The sequence below is a fragment of the Cimex lectularius genome, unplaced genomic scaffold, assembly GCF_000648675.2.
Source record: "Cimex lectularius strain Harlan isolate CLEC.00 unplaced genomic scaffold, Clec_2.1 scaffold98, whole genome shotgun sequence".
In the NCBI taxonomy this organism is placed as follows: Eukaryota; Metazoa; Arthropoda; class Insecta; order Hemiptera; family Cimicidae; genus Cimex; species Cimex lectularius.
Window position 1 is genome coordinate 961,897 of NW_019392897.1, and position 15,037 is coordinate 976,933.

The window sequence follows — 15,037 nt, forward strand, 5'->3', positions numbered from 1 at the left end:
ATTTAATGTTTCATTATTATACTTTTAAAGGCATAGGGATAATCTTGCTAACGACAATTATGAAAACACGCGTTTCTTCAAATTCTACTTGGTATTTTATCATTAATGATAATAAGAACAAGCCGTGATGACAATTTCAGATTAATAAAGTTAAACCAAAAAGATTGAAATAAATGCGATTCTCGTATTAATTGTTTAATGATTTGAGCATATTATGGAATTAGCAGGAATTATGATGATTTACATGATAAATGACTATATTAGTATGAATGAATATTGTTTGTATTTAAAAAAAAAGTTTGTAATAAAAATAAGCAAAACCACTCCTTCTGAATAATATATGATTGATATAGATTATTGACTGTTATCGATCGTCTTCATTTCAACAACAAACACAACCAATAAACATTTCCATTTATGGTCGTACTTTGAGAATAAACTCGTAGAAAATCAGAAATATTTCGGTTTCGGGTATCGAATCCGGCCGGCCGTGGAGCTGCTGGCCATGGGCGCTTTGAAGCCATACAAGGTTTTGTTGAGCTAAAGGCCAAGCCAAAGGGGGTCAAAGTATGCCGGGTTGTTGACCTCAAAGGGCTAGGCTTATCTTTTTTTCCACCAGCCTTATCCCAATCAGATTTGTACCTTTCCGGAATTATTTGGTTTTTTTAAAGATTATTTGACTCCATTAGACCGACTGATGTGTGAATTATCGGATGAGACGATTACTTTTTCCGAGTAAGTTATCAATTTTCCTCAGATAGTAAAATAAAATATATTATATTTTTGTTCTAAGGAACTAACTGGAATGATTAATTAACGCAAAATAACACGCTTTATTTATAGCTTTAATAAAAGAAATATTAAGACTGTTTTCTTAACAGTAAGTGTTTATTATTTACTCATATAGATATTTTTTACCAATCAGAGGAGCGTTTAAAGGTCAAAAACTGAATAGTTTTAAAATCTGAATGATCCGCTCATGAGCAAAAATACACCCAAGGTCGATGAATTTCGTCACGTTTTTGAAATAAAACGAGAATAAATATTATGAGATTTCGTTTTAAGATCTGTAGCGTTTGATCGTTTAAGATCATAGCAGTCCGATTTTCAGACGTGATTCGAGTGGATTTGGGCCGTTGCATAACCAAGCTTATCCCTGACGACCTACTGAAGATGTAAAAATGCCGAATCGCGTCTGACAGGACAAACTCCCGTACTCTTTCGTTTGGTAGGTGGTTTGATTGATTCTGCAGTTCGGGCGTTTTCTACCGTCCTGGTCTTCCTCGCTGTTTTATGTCAGACGCATTTCTCGGGTGAAGCACCGACGCAAACAAACACACAGCCGTCCAATTAAGTTACAGATCTAGTTCAGTTTCCGATCTTGGTGTGCCTAACGTCGATTTTTGGTGTGATAGACGGAGTTGGGAGACAGGGTTGTAAGCAGGGTGAGATGTAGTCCAATTAAGTTGACCTCAGCAATGGTAAGGCTAATAGGAAGGAGTCAGTATTTTACCTCTCCCTGTTTATAGCCCTGACCAACCAAAGAAAGAATGTGTGTATGTCTAAAAGCTGACCGACCAATCCAGCTAGACAAATATCGGAAACGACCTTTGTATATTTGGTCATGTTGGTTTATAGGTGATTAGTCACATTCCAATCTTGGTGTGCCTAACTTCGATGTTTGGTGTCAGACGCGTTGTGGCAATTCGCCATATCAAGTAGGTAGACCATGTAAGCATGGTGAGTTGCAGTCTAACCAAGTTAATAACTCAGCTCTTCAGTTTATGCATTTCGCCATGTTCAGTATTGAGTCAGGGATATTAGCGGCACCGACCAAACCCCACCGTCGTTATACGAAGAAACTAGACAACAGACCAAAACAGTTAAAATGTTACAAAATCATCGTAATTGGATTGTTGGTTTCTTGTCTCACCCTGCTTATACCTCTGACCAATTATACTGAAAGGCCTAAACAACCGTCTAACAGACAGAAGCGTACACAACTACTGGTTCATCACAATCGGAAACCTCAAAAAGAAATTCCGCAATATTTATTTTCGTTTTTTCTTGGAAGACGTGATGAGGTTACTCGATTTTCTCGAAAACCGTTCGATTTCTTGTAGAAGTCTCCAGGGAGATGATGATTGTATGATTTGGTCGTTTCCTTCCATACTGGACAGGCAACGGTACAAACTGGCTGGACATGGCGAAAACCGTATGACAGACCAAACCAGGACCATTGATAGTTTCCGATCTTCCGGTAGTTTTAGCCTGTCAGATTCGTTTTTGCGTTTCGCCATCTTTTTCAGTCTGGCATAAGGCACAGACCATACCCACCGCTGAAGCTAGCAAAACGCGTTTTTAATAAGAATAACGTGTGATTTCTCGTAGAAGTCTTCGAGGCCATGATGGATGATGATCATTCGGTCAGTCTGATCACGCTGTTTTAGCCTGTCAGACGCGCATCCTGTATTTCGCCATATTGGTCAAGGATATGAGGAGGGTAAAGTGCAGCAGCACCCTCGTGATGGCGAAACTCGTCTGACATGGAAAAAAGCAAGCTGAATCGACCAAACTACAAAGTTGTGTTAATTGAATGGAGTCCGTATCTTGACTCCCCCTGCTTATAACCCTGACCAGCTAGAAGGCGGAGAAATGTCGGAACGCGTCTGACAGGCTAACTCAGCCGTATTAAGCTGACCAAGATGGCTTGAAACTAAACCACTCACAATTTTATAAGAAAATCGTTTTTTGGTTAAAAACTAGTCTACAACTCTGATGATGACGCTATTATTTAAATTAGTGTAAATAAAACTGTAATAAAAATAAAATACTCGCTCTTCTTGTTTGTATTAGTAACATTTACAAACGAAATTGACGTATTTACAAAAAGGTCCACTTGGTAACATTAACCCTAAAAATTAACACTTCAGATTAAACATGCTAATAACACACTCGTGTCCACTTATATTTATTATAATATTAAAACTAATTAGAAGAACACTTGTTGAAAATTTATACAAAGCATGTCGCTCCATGAACTTTGATATACTTCATTGATTTCACGCCATTATCAGTGCTTGAGAGGGCAGTCATACTCAGAAATAATGGAATGATGTCCCTGGACACAGTCCCATTTTGTAGTTCTTAGTGTTAAATTTCAATTACAGAATAATTTTCTTGAAATTTAACACAATCTGGTGCAGAAAGAACGTTTTCCAGGATATCGTACACAAAAACTATGACGAAATAAGTCCCTTGACCTGGAATAAGTAATTCCATTGTTTTACTTTCACACTCGGTTGGAGAGCGTTCATCGGATGCGGAAAATCCCACTGCGTATGAGTTATGTTGTAAAGTCTCATAAAATATCATTTAAATTTTTTCCTGAATAAAACATCCGGTATTATTTTGATACATAGGTTTATTTAGACGGTTGTACGAGTCCGTATATCCTTGCTAATTTATTCCTTAATGGAAGTCGGGTGGACAAGTTATGAAAATTATTTTTTATTTGGTAAAATGTAATAGAGAAAAAATCTTACATTATTTATCTATATAGGAACAACCTTTTTTGATACCGCCAAACAGATGATCAGTATGGTTGAGTCATTTCGCTAAATACTACAAAGCTTGACCGTTTGTCGCATTTATGCTTTCATAAACGAAACTTCGTCCACCGCCTCTGACTATCGCTTTACAATGCATCAAGATATGAGATTTGAGTGGGCGACGGTGCCTTCTGCCTATGAGTCGCCGCCACGCCCTGGATCCTTCTATGAAGGGTGAGGTCAGATTTTAAAATTAGAAATTATCCGCTCATTGGTGGTTTTCTTCGGGTTGTTTTGACGTTTGCTCGATCACTGACAGGCAAAAAATTCCACCTACCTGTAATATAACTTGATTTGAATATATTTTATATATTAATCAAAGTTTCACGTTTTTTAACTTTAATAATTCAATCTTTGTCTAGAAAAGCAACAAAATAAAAAGTAAAATTGCTAAGGAAAATGAAAAAAAAAGACGGACCGATAAAATTTGTTTTAGATTTTTAATTAATATTTCAATATCGCGTATTTCCCCCTCTTACCATACTTACATCTCGAAGACGCCTTGACATACTTTTTATCAGTCTGGAAATGTCTCTTTGCTGGAGGTTATCCCATTCTTCACGAAGAATCCATTCATGATCGTGGAGTGTGTCAAGAAATGATGGACGGACTCTTATTCGTCTTTTTAGGTTATGCCATAAATGTTCGATGGCGTTCAAGTCTGGAGAACGGGCTGGCCAGGCTAATACTCTGATGTTATGCTGTTGGAGGTATGTTTGTACTATGCGAGCGACGTGTGGACGGGCATTGTCGCGCAATAGAATGGGATTTCATCGAGGATAGGCAACGCGTGATGTTCCAAAATTTCAGCCACATAGCGAGTGGCCGACAAAGACCCTCCACGAACCACAACCACCTCTGTGAGGCTCTCCATCGAAATTCCCGTCCACACCATCACTGAACTACGTTGAAGAGGTTGGCTCTGGGAAAAATTTCAAGCTTCGTACCTTCCATTTCGCCTTCTCCACATTTTTTCATCTCATCTGGAAATCGTAGAGCAAATCTACACTTATCTGTAAAAAGTTCATCAGCCATGAGTCCAATGACCAATGGCTGTGTCTCGAGGAAAATGCGAGCCATTGAACTCTATGTGTTCTGCTCAATACTGATCCTCTTACGGGGCGAAAAGCCATCAGAGCACACTGATGTAATCTTCTTCGAGCGGTGCGTTCAGAAACTTGGACACGTCGGATTTCCTGGAGCTGATGAATCGCTTGAACAAGAGTAAGGTGTCGGTTCCGCAAAATTCTCAAAGTCAAAAAACGGTCATCCTGTGGTTCTGTTACCGTATAGCCACATACCTCATGGAACGTCCATCATCAATAAGTGCCACACCACACGCAACATCATCAGCACAAAGAGGCATTTTTAAGTTTAAAAATTGAAATTAAGAAAACAAAGTTGAAAACTATAGTTTATTGCTTCAGAATTCAAATGAGACTGAATAAACATTTTAAATTCCGTAAAAAGTAAACATTGAAAAATCCTTTATCCTTGTTTTGGATTAAGGATTAAGCGTGTTTACCTCCAATTGATATTCCCAATTTAAAACATAGCATAAACACATACTTATTGGTAAAAACAATGACATAAATTAAGGGCAGAATTTTCTTTTATGAAGAAAATGAAAAAAATCAATTGGGTGGAATTTTTGCCTGTCAGTGTATATTGCTGTTTTTAGTTTTGCCCTCAATCGTAATTACAATATTGGGAAAATAAGAAGTGCGAGCTCGCAATTAAATATTATTATGAAAGTTAAACATTACTTAAACTATGCTATCTAAGAAAAACTCAAGTCTCGCTTCTTTGGAAGACTCAGAGCTTGCCAAGATCAAAATCAAGGGGACTAAGTTTGATATTTTCAATAGTTTTGTATCTGGTCTTATGAAAACTGAAACACATTCTTAAGCATAATTTTTAAAAATAAAAAAATGGCGTTTTCGTTTCTGTTGATTCACCAGCAAGCCACACGTAATACAATTAGGTCAAATCAATTTTATGGGTGTCAGTGTATTAAGGATACAGGATAAATCATATATGAACGCGTGGGGTTCTATACTATTATACCTATAAAAAAATTAATGAAGTATTTTTTTTTAACAAAATCAATGCAGATTAAACCATTAAACCGTTAAAAAAACTTAAAGCACATACTTTTCCCTTATTTGATGAATGTAAAAGTGGAACTTTGAATCCTTAACATGTCCGCTCCTCGATATTAGCCAACCACGAAGATCATTGATTAATATTAATTCAGTCCTATCGGCAATTATGTCTGAGTGCGTACCAAAAGCGATACTATCTAGATTGAGTTAAACGAAAAAGTAAAACCAGTAGCAAAGCGCTGATGTATTTATTTTCTGTCTTATCTGGTATGAGAAAGTCAAAGAAATTCTGTCATTTAAGGTTATCTTGGTGAGACTCATTTCGGCATCATCAGCGGTAGGGTTAAACAAGTATTTATGTATCATTGGCAAAAATGATTCTTCCAATACTAGATAAAGCTAATTAAACCAAATTTGTTTTTGTCTTGACTAGGCGTATTGATCTTGGTGTTTTGGTATGTCAGACGCGTTCAGGCAATTCACCATATTCTGTAGGGTATACACACGGTGAGTTGCATTCCAACCAAATTAAAAACCAGCACTGAAGAGGGCAAGAAGACGAAACGCGTCTGACATGCGAAAACAGCAAAGATAGGCTAACCCGAATCGACCAACCGACAAAATTATCTTGCACGAGAGCGAGCACGGGCAAACAGGAACTGGATGAAAGGGATACAAAATTATTTTAATGAGGTGGACCCAGGTCTTGCCTCACTCTACTTATACCCAGAGAGACTGAATATGTCTGAAAGCCGAAATAAGGTCTATTGTAACAAACAAGTTGGCACAGGCAGACCTAGATTTTCAGAAAGGCCAAAAAATGGCTTCATTTGAAAGAAATCCTTATAATCCCGATAAAACACTACAAATGGCGAAAATCCGAAACGTGCCAAACAGATCAAAACAGCGAGCTCAGGCAGACCAAAATTATGAGAAATGGCCAAACAACAAAATTATCTTAATGGAATCATGCCTCGCCCTGCTTATAACCCTGATAAACCACTGGAGACATCGAAAATCCAAAATACGATTGACATGCAAAACCCAGCTAGGATAGGAAGACCAATTTTAGCAAACGAAAATATAAGGACGTCATTAAAAAAAGTAAGATTTATTGTTGATCTCTTTTGGTTGATTAAGCTGTCATTCGTTGACATTTAACGACCATCGTTAATTGGCTTGTGTCCGTGCCTCGCCCTCCTTATAACCCGACTCTTGAATATCGCAAAAGGCGAAAAAGCGTCCAAAAGACGAAGAACCAGCTGGGATATACCAAAATGTTAGGAATCGGCCGAACTAGAGAACTATCATAATTGAAGGAGTATCTTGGGAGGAGTAAAATAACTTGCCACGCCCTTCTTATATGCCAGACAAACCAGTGAATATGCCTAAATGCTGAAACAGTGACTAATAGTCCCAACTTCCTGGCCCAGACAGACCAAGATTTTCAGAAACGTCCAAACACCGCCTTATTTGCAATAGGTGAGATTTTTTATCTTCTGAGGTAATGAAGTTTAGCCCAGTTGGCATTTCTCGACAATCGGGGGTGGGCTTGAGTTCATCCTTCAACCCGCTTATACACTCTGAAATATGACTAAAAGCCGAGAAACATCTGACATACCAAATTAGCTAGGGCAGACAATCGGTATTTTGCCTCGCCCTACTTATACCCTTGATGAATGAACTACAGTAAATTTCGAAAAGCTGAAACGCGCTTAACAGGTTAAAACACTGAGCACAACAGGAATTGACCAAAATAAAAAATATACTTGATCGAAGGGATTCGGTATCTTGCTACACACTGCTTATAACGCAGACAGCGTAGGAAACCAAGATGATCTGAAATGATCAAACAACAATTTTTTTAATGTGAAGATTTCTTGTTATTCTCTTCTCGGTAATAAAGCTATAGTTTTGTCATTTCGTGATCATTAGTGCTGGGCTTGTCGCTTGTGCCACACCCTGCTTACAACCCTGACTCTTTTGAATATGGCCAAAAAGTGTCGGTAAGACCACAGCGAGGATATATCAAGATGATAAGAAGCGGTCAAACTACAGAACAATCTTAATTGGAGGGAGTCTGTATTTTGCCTTGACCTGCTTATAACCCGGACGAATCAGTAAATATGGCTAGTCCGATCAGGATGGTAACGTTGAAACTGGTGCTTCGTTTTATCTAAATCATCGTCTTATATCGTTTTTAACAAAGGCAATCTCACTAGCATTATACTTAGGTAATAATAAGTATTGCTCTAATCCAATGTTAGCTGTTGGGTCCATTTATTGTCATTAACAATTCTATCCGATAATTAAGTTATTTACTAGATACTTTCTTGTAGGTTTTTCCTTGTGCAACAATCTTAAATTTTTATGCATACAATCATCGTCATTTTTATGCTATTAAGTTGTAAATTTTTATAGCTTGGTTTGAGAATAGTTAAATGGTTTTTGTAAGCATTTTGACCGTCCTTGGTTGCCATTTTCAGCGCAATGGGCGGACGAGGATGATCAGAGGCAATCATACCGTTGGAAAAAACTTAAATTGCCACCTGCAAATTCCATTTTTAGCCGTTCGCCCATATCAACCTCCGGAAGTCTTTATGCTTTCTCTAGCGAGAAAAACTCTATTTTATAATCTTTCCTGCGGACACTACTTTAAAAAATGGTCCAACGCCCGTGTTGGAATAAGGCCAGGTACTTGATGGATTCTCATTCTTCATGCTGTACATCGGTCGTTGATTAAATTTAGAATTGACCCATATTCGATTTTTGAAACGATCCTGGAAAAAAGAACGAAACTCAATTGGAGAAAAATCAAAATTTTAACCCTTTTATAAAGCGCTTTATGTCAAATTTTCGAACCTATTTGTATTTAAGCACCCATATTTTAATTGAACCGTAATTTTAGCTTTGTCGTGTCTGATCATCTGGTTTGCCTATCCTCCCAGTTTTGATTCGACTTAACGCTTTCCAAGAACTCTAGTCTTTGGTCAGGGTTATAAGAAGGGTGGGGCGAAATTACGATCATTTTGATAGATTTCTTCAGAGGGTCTGCAGGAACCTGGAGTTTGTTTCCGATCTGTCTACCCTCCCTGGTTTGGTCTGTAATACGAGTTTAGACAGTCCAAGATCTCCGCTAATAGATCAGGGTTATAAGTGGGATGAGGCATCGACACAAATCACAGCTGTCAACTTAAGCACACTTAAGTTGCAGGGTTGGATAGCGAAGTTAGCGAAAAGAGGAAACGCTTTTAAAAGTCCAGATCAACGATGTTGGATTAAAATGATAGGAAACAAAAGGATCGTGACTAGATGGAGTCTGAATCTTTCCTCGCCATGCTTATATCCCTGCCCAACCATGAACCATAATTCATCCAATGGTGATTATGTTCAAAAGCTAAAATAGGGTCGAATAGACCAAACCACTTAGCACAGGCAGACGAAGATTTTCAGAAAATATTGAATAATGATTTTCTTTAAAACAAAGCCCTACCCCTACTTATAACCTTGATTAACCTCTGGAAATATAGAAAAGCCGCAAATATCTGAAAGGTCAAGGAAAGCGGACACCTGCAGATAAAAATTATATGAAAATGCCAAAAACAATTATCTTGATTGGATAAAGTTGGCAACTTGCCTCACCCTGCTTATAACCCTGATGAACTACTGATATGTCGAAATGCCGCAACCCCTTTGACAGTTAAAAAAAAGTTAAAACAGGCAGACTAAAATGATGTGAAATGACAAAAAAAAATTCTCTTGATTAGCGTCCTTATTGTGCTAGTTTAGGCTTACTAAGTTCTCCAGTCTCTGGTCAAGGTTATAAGCAGGATGAGGATGTTTTTGAACAATAAAACTACAGTTCATCACCCAGAAGAGATCAACGATCGATAAATCTCATATTTTAATAAAATCCCTTTCTTGCGTTTCCGATCATTCGGCTAACCTATCCTTGCTGGTTTTGTCTGTCAGACGAATTGTGTCTTCAGTGGTTGATCATGGTTATAAGGAGGGCGAGACACAATACGGACTCCATCCAATCAAGAAAATTATGTTGTTTAGCCGTTTCAGAACATTTTAATCTGCCTATGCTTTATTAATCTACGTTACAGCACTTCGACATCTCTAGTGGTTTATAAGGGTTATAAGCAAGGCGAGGCAAGATACCAATTGTATCCAATCAAGATAATTATGTTGTTTGGTCGTTTCATATCATTTTTGTCTGCATGTGCTCGGTATGTTTGATAGTTCAGATACCGTGCAACATCTCCGGTGGTTGATCAGGGTTATAAGCAGGGCGAGGCACGATAAATACTTCATTCAAGATGATTTTGTTTCTTGTCCATTTCACACTGAAACACATTTTTTTTTATCGAGACGCGTTTCTGTTTTTCTCCAGTGGTTAATTAGGGATGTAAGCAGAACGAAGCACGGTACGGACTATTCAATTGGAATAATTTTGTTAATTGGCCGTTTCCCATAATTTCAATGTGTGCTCGTCGGTTTGATATGCCAAACGCGTTGCGCTTTTCCACATCTACAGTATTAAGCAGGGATATAAGTACGGTGGGGCATGAATGCGAGTTGTTTCTCAAGAAGAAATCTTATAAACTTAATTTCTTTTTTATTTGTTCAGTTTACTAGTAATTTTATATTAATTATTGCTCGAGTATGATGGATGTTTAGACCTCGTTCCCATTCTGACATCACCAAAGGGCATGTGAAGTACAAAATCGGTCACGGAACTGAACTGACATATAGTTTGACACAATTGTAAAATTATTGGGCCAGATTAAGAAATACTTTTGGCGGAAAATCATTTTAATCGCATCTTGGCCTAGATAACATGGCAAAATTCGATAAAATAGAAAAAAATGCGTCTGTGTAGGTTTGGTCAATTCAATCATCTTGTAATTTCGTCGGCATGCAAAAGATAATGATGTAATTCGCCGTGAGTCACTTAACGCTCATCCCACTTTCGCTTTCGTACTCGAGCTTGTTTTCCTTTGAATTTGTCATGTCCTGCTGTTCATTTCCTATTTTGCCCTATTTCAACGAGTAATTCTAATTTTAAACCCACTCTGAACAAACGAGATAACGTCGGAAATGACGCGGTTCGAAAGAAGAAAAAAATAATCAAACCTCTTCTTTTCTTAAAAAATCAGTTTAATTTACATTAAATCTCAATCAAAATGTCAATAGTTAAAGAATTAATCGTAAGAGAAAAATCTCAAGGCAAATTTGATCTAAGGGCGTTGTCCAGCAGTTTCGCCTCCAGAACATCCATTATATGTCGGTCATAATTGACCCCATATTGATTATTTCAATTAATTATTTCTAGACGAGTTTATTTTGTCATAGCCAATTTGTTTCTGATCATTTATCAAATTTGAAATTTATACTCAAACTTGATGTTAAATTTACATCAGGTCATAAACACGTCTTGAAATTCTGAAGGTGTGCCAAGAGAGCACATTCTCTGTCAATTATGTCAGAATGACGGAATGAAAACAAATTTCTAGTTTTGAGGCGTATTCAATGATGTCAAAAGAAATCTAGCTTGGTGAAATTGTTAAAAGTACAATATATACATATTTGGCGTTTTTTTTAAATTTTTTATGATGTAACAAAAATTATTTGACAAACCGAAAAATTGCCAATTTTCCAAGGGTGAATAGATATTAATTTTTAAACTCAATATTTTTTAAATATTTTATTTTCTTGTATATTCTACCCTTATACTAATTTATGTGTGCTAGTTTTATCATGGAAATTTAAATTCAATTCAACAGTTGGCGTGTAGCCTTGTGTGTGCAACGACCCACTTTCTTTAAGGCACGCGTTCTAAAATGCAAGAGCAAAAACGTAAATTTTTAAACAATATAATAGAAAAACCGAAAATATTTATTTGTCAAGAAAAGAAAAAAAAAATTATATAAGCGATTTCAGTCTGTCACCACGCCCCCATTTCAGTCGCGTGCTTTTTGAACTTTTGACAATTTTGCGTCGCCGCGTCTCGCTTGTACCCCGAGCAGCCGGGATTTCACCCGCTTTTGTTTGACTTTTTATTATAGAATTACGTAAACAAAACTCACCGGTTGTGTTGAACAGGTCGGACGGTCCGCTTGGTATTGCGCTTGAATGTTGTTTGATTCGCCCCCACCAGCCAGTTTTCGGCCCCCTCTCGGTTCACGTTGAATGCAACCCCAGAAGACATAGTACAACCCCGTCTTGTTAACAAACCTTAAAAAATAAAATAAAATAATTAATAATAAAGACTGATTCGAGACAGTAAAAATTCTTATTTAGCCATAAAAGCAGTAATAAAAGCTGAAAAACTGAGTGTTTCTACACATTTCTATCCTATTCCAAAAATTTTGAATTCAAAAACCAAAAATTCAACATAGTTTAAAAAAATCTTTAACTCTTTCATAAAGCGACGGATTTAAAATTATGAACCTTGGCTGTCTCCGAGTTTAGGCTTTCCAAGATCTCTGCCAATAGGCTAGGGGTATTAGCAGGGTGAGGCAAGAAATGAATAATCCAGTTACAATCTCTCCGGGAGAATTATTCAATGATGAACTTGTAGTTTGGTTGTTTCCATACACTCTGGTCTGCTTATAATCCTTGTTCTTGGTGTGTTTGGCCAGTTTAGGCTTTCCAAGAGCTCTGCTAATCACTATTTGCTATTTAGTCATAAAATCAGTAATAAAAGCTGAAAAACTGCAAATTTCTATCCTATTTTTAAAATTTTGAATGAACAAACCAAACAGTTTTAAAAAAAAACTTTAACCCTTTTAAACAGCCCTGGATTTAAAAATTATCTAACCTAGACTAAGTCTAAGATTTTAGGCTTTCCAAGATCTCCCTAACAAGTTAGGGTTAGAAGCAAGAAGCAAGAAGCAAGAAATGAATAATCAAATTACAATCACTTTCAGGAAATTATCCAGGGATGAACCCGTAGTTTGGTTGTTTCCGAACAATCTGGTCTGCCTATTATCCTTGTTTTTTGTCTGTTTGGCCAATTTGGGCTTTCCAAGATCTCTGCTAATGTCAGGGTTATAAGCAGAGAGAGGCAAGAAACGAATAATCCAATTACAATTTTGAATGTAACCGCAGAAGGCATAATAAAACCCTGTCTTGATTAAATCTTAAACCATCCCTAACCATCTCTTACAAAAAGTTAATTAATTAATAATAAAGATTGATTCGAGGCAGGAAAATTTTTATTTAGCCATAAAAGCAGTAATAAAAGCTGAAAAACCAAGCGTTTCTACACATTTCTATCCTATTCCAAAAATTTTGAATTCATAAAATTAACTTAATTAATTAATTAAAATTCATAAATACAATAGTTTAAAAAAATCTTTAACCCTTTCAAATAGCGTTGGATTTAAAATTATGAACCTTGGCTAAGTCTTCGAGTTACTCTGTTATTCTCTGCTAATAGGTCAGGGTTATAAGCAGGATGAGGCAAGATGCACAATTAAATTTCAATTATGAATGCAACCTAAGTAGACATAGTATAACCTCGTCTCGATTAAACTTAAAAAAAAAAGTAATTGCTAATAAAGATTGATTCAAGGCAGTAAATGATTTTTTTAAGTCATAAAATCAGTAATAAAAGCTGACAAACCGAGTGTTTCACCAAATTTTTATCCCATTTTCAAAATTTTGAATGCACAAACCAACATAGTTTTAAAAAAAACTTAAACCCTCTTATGAAAATTATCAAACCTAGACTAAGTCTAAGATTTTAGGCTTTCCAAGATCTCCACTAACAGGTCAGGGTTATAAGCAGGGTGAGGCAAGAAATGAGTAATCCAATTACAACCACTTTGCGAGAATTATTCAGTTATAAAGATTGATTCGAGTCAGTAAAATATTTTATTTAGCAGTAAAATCAATAATAAAAAATGAAAAACCAAGTGTTTCAACAAATTTCTCTCCTATTTTAAAAATTTTAAATGCATAAATCAGAAATAGAACATATGCAGTTTAAAAAGAATCTTTTACCCCCCCTTTTTTTAAGCGCTGGATTTATTTTATTAGATATGTTTGAATGGATTTATGTAAAAATTATTGAACCTAGGATAAGCCTACGAGTTTAGCCTTTCCAAGATCTCCACTAATAGGTTATGGTTATAAGCAGGGTGAGGCAAAAAATGAATAATCCAATTGCAACAATTTAGTGGGAATTTTTCTTATGGTCTGCAGGGTGATGAACCTGTAGTTTGGATTTTTCCGAACATTCAGGTCTGTGTGGCCTTCTTGTTTTGGTTTATAATATGTGTGATGCTTTTCTAGTTTTCCGCTAATAGGTCAGGGTTATAAGCAGGTGAGGCAACAAACGAAAAATCCAATCACGATCGCTTTTGGAGAATTATTCAGTGATGAACCTGTAGTTTGGTTGTTTTGAACAATCTGCCTATTGCCCTTGTTTTTGGTCTATTTGGCCAGTTTAGGCTTTATGTTTTTGGTCCAGTTGAACTCTGCTAATAGGTCAGGGTATAAACAGGGTGAGCAATTTTGAATGCAATCCCAGAAGAAAAACTATAACCCTGTCTTGATTAAACCTTAACAAAAAATAAAAATAATTACTAATAAAGGCTGGCTCACGAGGCAGTGAAATATTTTATTTAGCCATAAAATAATAAAACCTGAAAACCTAAGCATTTAAACAAATTTCTATCATATTTTTCCTATCTAAAAATTTTTGATACATAAACATAGTTTAAAAAAATCATATTCAGTGTTTCTTTTGGACATTTGAAAAAACAAAAAAAGATAGAATAGGTGTTAACCATGTCTGGCCTATTCTTAATAATGCATTCCTTCCTGTATATAATATATAAATAAATGTAAAAAAATTAAACTTCTTGCACCTGGAGTCTAATAATAATCATTATTATTAGTTAATATTAGAAACTTGATCTCATGTATTAGATAATTAATGAGAAACCAATGTGCCATTTTTCCCCCACTATGAATGATAATTTATATTTTGGACACACTTGGCTAATATGATTTTTATTTCTATTCTTCCATTTTTTTAATGTAATAGTTTCATTATTGCAGTTAAAGTTGGTTAATCTTAATGATAAAATTCTTATTACTCATGTCACTCATTCACCATGAGCGAACAGTCAGCGTGATTATCTGTTTTTCCTGGAATTCCATCATTATCATATATGGCATATCTACGATGTCGCATGTAAGAGTTGTAAAAAGAACATTATGAGCTTTAAAATACTCTTATTACCTGAAGCAAAAATGGAATTCTGAATAATGAAAATCTAAATTTTTGCCTTGATACTGTTT

At 36.1% G+C, this 15,037-nt stretch overlaps 1 protein-coding gene across 1 annotated transcript in view; it reads right to left on the bottom strand.

Annotated features, from left to right (window-relative positions):
• Positions 1-11,911, bottom strand: part of LOC106664233 — a 28,941-nt gene extending 17,030 nt beyond the window's left edge. Inside the window, exon 1 of the mRNA XM_014389743.2 lies at positions 11,812-11,911. The gene's annotated coding sequence lies outside the window, so the exon portion shown is untranslated. The remainder of the gene's footprint in view (positions 1-11,811) is intronic.
• Between the last annotated feature and the right edge of the window lie 3,126 nt (positions 11,912-15,037).